Below are 8,893 nucleotides of genomic sequence, written 5' to 3'. Positions count from 1 at the left end.
AAAGGAGGCTGGTGGGATTGTAGACTCTGTATTTGTTGGTTGGCACTTGAAAGTGCCTGGGAGCACCTGGGAGATGAATTCTTCTCAAAGAAGAGAGTGATGAGGGATGCAGGAAACCAAGGCAATGTGATTCAGAACAAGGTGTTTCTAGTGTATGTATGCAGGGCAGATGTTAAAGCATCAAGTTTACATAAGTTAGAAACATGTCAAATACAGAGTTGTCACTGGTAGGTGGTTTTTAAAGCTATGGTTATGAATATCTTTAAAGCAGAAATGAAAAGTGAAGTACTTGAAATGATTGGTAACAGATAGAAGTTGGTGCAGTAAGAGAATCCTCAGGGTCACAGCTAATAGCATCCTCAATGAGGAAAAACTGAGAGCTTTCCCCCTAAGGTCAGGAACACAACAGGGATGTCCACTCTCACCACTGTTATTCAACATAGTGTTAGAAGTCCTAGCCTCAGCAATCGGACAATACAAAGAAATAAAAGGTATCCTAATCAGCAAGGAGGAAGTCAAACTTTCACTCTTTTCAGATGACATGATACTCTATGTGGAAAACCCAAAAGATTCCACCAAAAAACTGACAGAATGGATACATGAAGTCAACAAAGTCACCAGATACGAATTCAATGTACAGAAATCGATTGCATTTCTATGCACCAATAATGAAGCAGCAGAAAGAGAAGTCAAGGAATCCATCCCATTTACAATTGCACCAAAAACCGTAAAATACTTAGGAATAAACCTAACCAAAGAGATGAAAAATCTATATGCCGAAAACTATAGAAAGCTTATGAAAGAAATTGAAGAAGGCACAAAGAAATGGAAAAACATTCCATGCTCATGGATTGGAAGAACAAATCTTGTTAAAACGTTGATACTACCCAAAGCAATCTACATATTCAATGCAATCCCCATCAAAATAATACCAGCATTCTTCACCAAGCTAGAACCAGCAATTCTAAAATTTGTATGGGACCACAAAACACCCTGAAAGGCCAAATTAATGATGAAAAAAAAAAAAAGCCAAAGCTGTGGTATCACATTTACAGACTTCAAGCTCTATTCAAAGCTGTAATCACCAAGACAGTACGGTACTGGCACAAAAACAGACACAGAAATCAACGGAACAGAATAGAGAACCCGGAAATGGACCCACAAATGGATGGCCAACTAATCTTTGACAAGCAGGAAAGAATATCCAATGGAAAAAAGAGAGTCTCTTCAGCAAATGGTGTTGGGAAAACTGGATAGCAACATGCAGAAAAATGAACCTGGACCACTTTCTTATACCACACACAAAAAATAAACTCAAAATGGATGAAAGACCTAAATGTGAGACAAGAAGCCATTAAAATCCTCGGGGAGAAAACAACAACCTCTTTGACCTCATCTGCTGTAACTTCTTACTTGACATGTCTCCAGAGACAAGGGAAGCAAAAGCAAAAATTAACTATTGGGACCTCATCAAAATAAAAAGTTTCTGCACAGCAAAGGAAACAACAAAACTAAAAGGTACCAATGGAATAGGAGAAGATATTTGCAAATGACACATCAGGTAAGGGTTAGTATCCAAAGTCTATAAAGAACTTATGAAAATCAACACCCCAAAAAAACAATCCAGTGAAGAAATGGGGAAAAGACATAAAGAGACACTTTTCCAAAGAAGACATTCAGATGGCTAACAAGACCCATGAAAAGATGCTTAACATCCCTCATCATCAGGGAAACACAAATCAGAACCACAATGAGATACCACCTCACCCCCATCAGAATGGCTAACAATAACAACTCAGGTGACAGAGGTCGGAGAGGATGCAGATAAAGGAACCCTTTTTAATTGCTGGTGGGAATTCAAGCTGGTGCATCCACTATGGAAAACAGTATGGAGGCTCCTCAAAAAATTAAAAGTAGAATTACCCTATGACCCGATAATTGCACTACTAGGTATTTATCCAAAAGATACAAAAATGTTGATTCTAAAGGGCACATACACCCCAATGTTTACAGCAGCACTATCAACAATAGCCAAACTATGGAAAGAGCCCAAATGTCCATAGATTAATGAATGGATAAAGAAGACGTGATATATACATTTAATGGAATACTCCTCGGTCATCAAAAAGAATGAAATCTTGCCATTTGCAACAACGTAGATGGAACTAGAGTGTATCATGCTAAGTGAAATAAGTCAGAGAAAGACAAATATCATGTGATTTCATTCATATGTGGAATTTAAGAAACAAAACAGATGAATATAGGGAAAGGGAAGCAAAAATAAGATAAAAATAGAGATGGACACAAACCATTGGAGACCCTTAAAAACAGAGAAGAAACTGAGGGTTACTGGTGAGATGTTGGGTGGTGGGGAAGGACTAAAGGGGTATGGAGCATAAAGGAGGACACTTGTTGGGATGAGCACTGGGTGTTATATGTAACTAATGAATCACTAAATTCTGTTCCTGAAATCATTATTACACTATATGTTAACTAACTTGGATTTAAATTTTTTAAAAAAGTTTAAAAAAAGATATGCAAAAACAAAGAAAAAGGCTTCTGCGCAAGTGAAGAAAGCAATCAAAAGAATTTGTCCCTGAGAAGGCATTTATGTTTAAGAGACAAAGATTTTAAATAAACTATTTTAAATATTTAAAAAACTAAAAGAAGTGAGCACCTGGGTGGCTCATTCAATTAACTCAAGATCTCTTGAATTGGGCTCAGGTCCTGATCTCATGGTTCATGAGATCAAGCTCCATGTCAGGGTCCACTTGTTAAAGATTGAGCATGGAGCCTGCTTAGGATTCTCTCTCTCTCTCTCTCTCTCTCTCTCTCTCTCTCTGTGTGTGTGTGTGTCCTGGCCCCCCACTCGAGTTCTCTCTCTCTCAAAATAAATAAATAAACTTTAAAAAAACTAAAAGAAGTTATACCTAAAGAACTAAAGGAAAATATGAGAACAATATCTCCCAGAGACTATTAATAAAGAGATAGAAATTATAGTAGAGAACAAAGTAAAATTCTGCAATTGGAAAATACAACTGAAATAAATATTTTATCATTTAGAAGAAGAACAGTGAAGTTTAAGATAGGTTAATTGAAATTATCTAATCTAAAGAGCAGAGAGAAAAATAAATTAATAAAAATCAACATCCTCAAAGACCCACGAGGCACCATAGAAATTATCAATATATACATAATGAGAGTGCAAGAAGGTAAAGAGAGAAAAAAGGGATTAAGTGAATATTTGAAAAAAAAATCACTGAAAACTTACCAAATTTGATGAAAACATGAATCTATCCACTCAAGCAGCTCAATAAACTCCAAATAGGATAAATCTAAAGTTATCTATACTTAGACACAATGTAATCAAACCATTGAGAGTCAAAAAGAAAACCTTCAAACTAGCAAGAGAGGTGACTCATAATGTACAAGAAATCCTCAATAAAAGTAAGAGCTGAATCCTCATCAGAAACCCTGGAGGGTTGGAAGTTTTGTAGGTTGTGAGATGATAAAAAGTCCTGAAAGAAAAAGTTTATCAACAAAGTATCCTATATCCAGTAAAAGTATTCTTTAAAATTCAAAGAGAAATGAAATTCCTAAATCAACAGAAAATGAGAGAATTTATCAATTGTATTACCAGTTAAATCCTACTTGGTAATGGCGGTATACATATGGTATATTTGTATATGTTGCTGGATTTGGGTTCCTGGTATTTTGTTGAGATGTTTGCATTTTTTTTTACAGGGGATATTGGCCATACCTTTCTGTTTTGTGTTGATTTTTGTCTGATTTTGGTATCAAGGTAATAATACTGGCCTCATAGAATAAATTAGCAATATTTCATCCCTTTACAATTTTTGAAAGAGCTTGTTAAAGATTATTATTAATCTTTGAGTGTTAAAGATTAATTAAAATTTGTTTGTTAAAATTTGCTGGTGAAGATATCTAGTCCCTTTTATCATAGGAATTTTTAAATCATTAATTCAATGATTTTACTGGTTATTGGACTATCTATATTTTTTATTCCTTCTTGAGTTGGCTTTGGCAGTTTATTCTTTCTCAAAGTTTGTCTATTTTTTCTTGGTTATCTATTATATTGGCATACAATTGTTCACTGTATCCTCCTGTAACCCTTTTTCTGCAAGTTTGGTAGTAATATCCCACCCTCATTTCTTTACGTTCTCTCTCCTTCTGTCTTCAATCAGTAGCTAAAGGTTTGTCTTTTTTAATCTTTAAAAAGAATTAAATTTGGTTTATTGATTTTCTCTATTATTTGTCTATTTTCTATTTAATGTATGGCCATTCTAATCTACATCATCTGCTTTTCCTGCCTTCTTTGTGTTTGACTTTTTTATTTTAAAATTGGGCTATTATTGATTTGAGATCTTCCTTTTTAATATTCAAGTTTATAGCTGTAAATATACCTCCAGGCACTGCTTTCGCTAAATCTCATATGTTTTGGCATTGCTGGATTTTCATTGTCATTCATCTCAAAGCATTTTCTCCTTTTTTTAGGATTATTTTTAAGTCGATGGTTATTTAGTTGTGTGTTGTTTAATTTTCACATATTTTATAATTTCCTATGTATCTTTGTTACTATTGTTGACAGTATCCTTGAGTCAAAAAGTGTCTGAAGAACTCCTCTGTGTCCTGAGCCAAACTGTATCGTTCGACTCAATAATCCTTGATTTCAAAAGGGAGATTCCTATTTACTCCCCCTTTGTGCAGCCCTTCTTTCAATCGGTTCACCTGAATAATTTTCATTCTTTCTTTAGGTGTCAATTTAAGTCACTTTTTCAATCTATGAAATATTCCCCCATGTATATATTTTCCTTTCATTCATTAATACCTCTGTCAAAGTACCTATTGCTTTCTATGATCATTACAAATTTTCTTGTCATCATCTCATACCCAGTTAAAGCCCACCTCATACCCAGTGTCTGACAAGTACAATAATATGTACTGAGTAGGTATTTGCTAAAGGATTATGAACCCTATATGGCATGGTCCCAACTCCCTGTTGTCCTATTACACACTCACTCACTTTGCTCTGGCTGCACTACATTCCTTGGCATCTCCATTTACATTGTCATGTTCCTGCCTCAAATCTTTGGCATTTGTTTATTGCCCTTGCCCTGAACTATTCCCTTCACAGCCTTTTCCCCCCATCTCAAATCACGATAGGTCAAACTGGACCTATTACAGGCTTATACTTGTATTTATCACTCATTATTATATGCTTAGAGCTTCAAATATTGTTCAAGAAATAATTTTCGAAAAAACAAGTGAATAGATGAATGAGTGAAAAGTGGGTGGGAATGGGGAGACAAAAAGATAGGGGATTTCTTAGGAGCATAGTTTAATATGCAATAATACCTTTGAGGTGGGCGCCTGGGTGGCTCAGTCAGTTGAGCATCCAAGTTCAGCTCAGGTCATGATCTCGTGGTTCATGGGCTCAAGCCCCTCGTCGGGTTCTGTGCTGACAGCTCAGAACCTAGAGCCTGCTTCAGATTCTGTCTCTCCTCTCTCTTGCCCCTCACCAACTCACACACTGTCTCACTCTGTCTCTCAAAAATAAATAAATGTAAAAAAATAAATACCTTTGAGGAATATTAAATAAAAACTTGTGCCTATGTACCAAGCTGTTTTCTAGGCATTTAAAATACAATATTTAATTGAATCTTTTGAAGTCCTTTTGAGACAGATATTATTAAAATTTTAAACAATAATTAATTTAAAAAATTTTAAACAGTATTTATGTGGCAGAGCCAAGGCTCAACCTATTATTTGACTTGAGTGTCTTTTTTTACAACATATATTCTAGGACTTAGAGTACAAAATAACAAGGTGCCAAATATTGAGGGAGAAATTTAGACCTGATTTAATTTCTTTGAATGATTAGAATTCACCTTGGAATATCAAAAAAAAAATTTTTTTATTTCGAACTGTCAAGTTTAAAGCTAATTAATTTCTTGTCAAAATCATTTCTCTAAAATATAGCCAGTTAACAAGGAATGTTAGTGAGAAACATTAACGCATTAACAGATAAAACAGTATTATTCTGACTCTTTAATGTATGCACTGCATTGGTAAAATTATTTTCAAAAATCTGGTTTATAGTAATTATTTGGGTACAAACATACAGATACTTCAGATAGATTATTTTTTCAATCTCCTTTGTTAGCGGTTATTATGTTAAAAGATTAAAAATAGGGGTGCCTGGGTGGCTTAGTTGGTTGAGCAACCGACTTGGGCTCAGATCATGATCTCACACTCTGTGAGTTCAAGCCCCATGTCGGGCTCTGGGCTGACACCTCAGAGCCTGGAGCCTGCTTCAGATTCTGTGTCTCCCTCTCTCTCTGTCCCTCTCCTGCTCATGCTCTATCTCCCTCTGTCTCTCTCAAAAATAAAAAAAATTTTTAATATTAAAAATAAATAAATGGCTTGTTCTAAGTTTCTACAAATGGTAAACTTATAAATTGATTTTAGTTGAGGTATCAACATCGTAACAAATATAAATATAAATTATGTACATATACACTTTCTGTTCATTTTAATCACTCTAGAAAGCAATAAAAATATACAAGTTCAAGCAACTATTGTGTAAAATTAAAATTTCCAAATATTTTCTATGTTTTCTGACTTAACTTTTTTGTGTTTGTTCAAGATTGTTTTGTCAATATTTTCTTTCGCCACCCACATCCCACAGTTCATTGTTCTGGGGTAGCAAGCCTTACGCTCCATTTAATGTTCCTTGCTTATATCATTTTTGGGCGTAGACCTCAAAAGTGACCCCATTTCGGAAAATAAACCAGATCTCACTCCATCTCTGAGATTATTTTTGTCAGACCATGTGGCCCTTATCCACAGCAGCCTAAGTGACATTCCAAGATAGTGAGGACTCTTCTGAGATGCTTCAAATTGTATCCTTTCCAGAATCCTAGTCCACAATCTCTTCTAGAGTGCTGCTAACTATCAACACAGAGAGGAGTCAAAGATCCTCCCTTATGAGAATTCTACCCTCTAGAATACAGCTGGCAACAGATGATCAGATATTTGCTAATACTGCTACAGTTTGAGATCTAAAGCAAAAAATCACCAATTATCTTCAGATTTAAATCAGAAGAACTTCTTAGATAAAATCTTCAATCACAATAAAATTTGAAGCAGAAAAAATCCTTTACTTCTCAATAACCAGTATCTCAATATGTACCACCAATATATTGTAGGAGAAGTAATTCATGCACCTTTGTTTCTCTACCTTTATTTGAAATACATTATTTTTAGGTAATTAATTAATCTGGATTATGAGGAAGGAAAAAAGAGAAACAAGACTTTTTTGAAAATATATCAAAGGGTTTATTTCCACATAGGCAAAGTGCCCTTGAATAGCCAATAATCTATAATGATTGAAAATGCATTTTGCCCATGAAACATATAACTGCTTATATTATTGCTTAATATATCTTATACTTACAACTAGACAATGCCCACTGGTATATTAAAGCTCTATGATTCCAACGGAAAAGAAACTTCTAACAAAGGATTTTAGAGTTGCTGGAAATTGTTTGAACACACTTTTTTCCCCCTAAGTAATATTACTTGATACTAATAAAATTTTTCTTTGAAATCTTTCTCTACTGCAGAGTGACTGATGCTTTACTTCCGTGGATATCCCAAATGTATCACTAAGGCAGAATAGTAAGGCATGACCTTCTGCAGGCCAAATAAATAAATAGATTGAGGTTTTACTTTTGTAACAGTGGCAAGATTAGTTAACTTAATCATTAAGCTAGACTTTACATATTACCATTTAATACACTCCTTCACTGAGCACACATGATTTCAACTTATTATGATTTTACTCTGTTTGATTTTTTAACCCCTATCTTTATAGATAATCAACACCTCAGAAAATGAAAGCTTGGCAAGGGGAATTATTAAGCCTCTTCAGTAGAACATAAACTGGCCCAAGAAGCATTATGACCAAGACATGGTAGAATTGACCCATCTTAGGGGCTCCTAGGTGGCTCAGTTGGTTGAGTGTCCAATTTCAGCTTAGGTCATGGGCTCTGGTCATCCTCCCACAGTTCGCAGGTTTAAGCCCCAATCAGGCTCTGTGTTGATAGCTCAGAGCCTGGAGCCTGCTTCAGATTCCGCGTCTCCCTCTCTCTCTGCCCCTCCCCTGTGCTCTCTCTTGAAAATAAACATACTTACCTGGCAGGGGAGATACCATGATCACAAAGGTGGTTTTCCCAGGGCAAGGCTTATCCATTGCACTCCGGATGTGCTGACCCCTGCGATTTCCCCAAATGTGGGAAACTCGACTGCATAATTTGTGGTAGTGGGGGACTGAGTTCGCACTTTTCCCTATTAAAAATAAATAAATAAATAAATAAACAAACATTAAAAAAAAAACAAAAGGGGTTGACCCGTGTGATTTTTTTTTTCTTTTTCTTCTCAATCTATGACAATACTGTTAAAAGCTGAAAGACTTCTATCTAAAAATATTTCAGGAAATCAATTCAATATCATTCAATATCAAAATACAGTGGTTTGCACATTAAAAAGATTTTGGAAATTCTGCTGTTTTATGTTTAACCACCTTAGAAAGCCAATAGGAAGCACTGTCAACAGAAGTTGAGTCCTGTATCACAACTAAAACAAAAATGTCACTGATTCAACTAAAACCTTCTATAGGGCAAAACAACCAAACCCATGAAATGGTAAGGGAAAAGAAGTGGATAAAATCTCCATAAAACTTCTGTCTTGAAATAAATTCTGTTCTTCAGGATTCTCTGTTCTATCGATTAGTTTCTTGAATCTTTTGTCAATGTCAACTGCTATCTGTGTCCCATCTTCAGGTAACTCTTGCTTCTCAGCTTGACCCTAA

The 8,893-nt window shown here is 35.2% G+C and overlaps 1 non-coding gene across 1 annotated transcript; it reads left to right on the top strand.

The window, feature by feature from the left end:
- Window positions 1-8,209: 8,209 nt before the first annotated feature.
- LOC122238282 lies at window positions 8,210-8,373 on the top strand. The gene has a single exon (XR_006217227.1). It is a non-coding gene; the product is annotated as a U1 spliceosomal RNA (small nuclear RNA).
- The last annotated feature ends 520 nt before the right edge of the window (window positions 8,374-8,893 follow it).

This window comes from Panthera tigris, chromosome B1, assembly GCF_018350195.1.
Source record: "Panthera tigris isolate Pti1 chromosome B1, P.tigris_Pti1_mat1.1, whole genome shotgun sequence".
In the NCBI taxonomy this organism is placed as follows: Eukaryota; Metazoa; Chordata; class Mammalia; order Carnivora; family Felidae; genus Panthera; species Panthera tigris.
The sequence above is the reverse complement of the archived record's forward strand: the minus strand, read 5'-3'. Positions and strand labels throughout refer to the sequence as shown.